This window comes from Penaeus monodon, chromosome 19, assembly GCF_015228065.2.
Source record: "Penaeus monodon isolate SGIC_2016 chromosome 19, NSTDA_Pmon_1, whole genome shotgun sequence".
In the NCBI taxonomy this organism is placed as follows: domain Eukaryota; kingdom Metazoa; phylum Arthropoda; class Malacostraca; order Decapoda; family Penaeidae; genus Penaeus; species Penaeus monodon.
In genome coordinates this window covers 5,462,409-5,462,894 of record NC_051404.1, presented here as the reverse complement: position 1 = coordinate 5,462,894, position 486 = coordinate 5,462,409, and the positions used below count along the sequence as shown (strand labels likewise).

The 486-nt window shown below is 42.2% G+C and overlaps 1 protein-coding gene across 1 annotated transcript in view; it reads right to left on the bottom strand.

The window, feature by feature from the left end:
* LOC119585317 (two pore potassium channel protein sup-9-like) overlaps positions 1 to 486 on the bottom strand; it is a gene marked incomplete in the record, with an annotated part of 38,319 nt that overhangs the window by 2,517 nt on the left and 35,316 nt on the right.

Below are 486 nucleotides of genomic sequence, written 5' to 3'. Positions count from 1 at the left end.
ATGGATAGTGAATTTAGGAGAATAACTATATTCTCGGTTTGTTAAACGTGGAGATATTTCACCTGATGAAATGTCCCTAAAACATAATTCTTAAAATTACTCCTCTTCCTTTCAGTTCTAATTTATGATTGATATCATTACAAACATCATCGCTATCATTCCTTATACTTATATTACCATTATCACCCAACTGACTGTGCCCCGTAAAGCCTCCCCGTCATTCCACGCACCACAGGCCACAATACACCCTCTTGGACCTGCTCTGTACACCTACACCTTCCACACAGCCCCACGACCATAGGCGCAGCCTGGAATCACGCGAACTAAAGCTGCGTTGGTCGAAATGCCTCCGAGTAACCTTGTACATAATATAAAAGGCTCTGCGCTCCCAAGTTTTCCCTCGATTTCCTGTACATTCTCGGGCTCATAATTAGATTCCTTTCGATTCTGTGAGGTTAGTCTGTGGGATTCTTTTCGATTTATCTT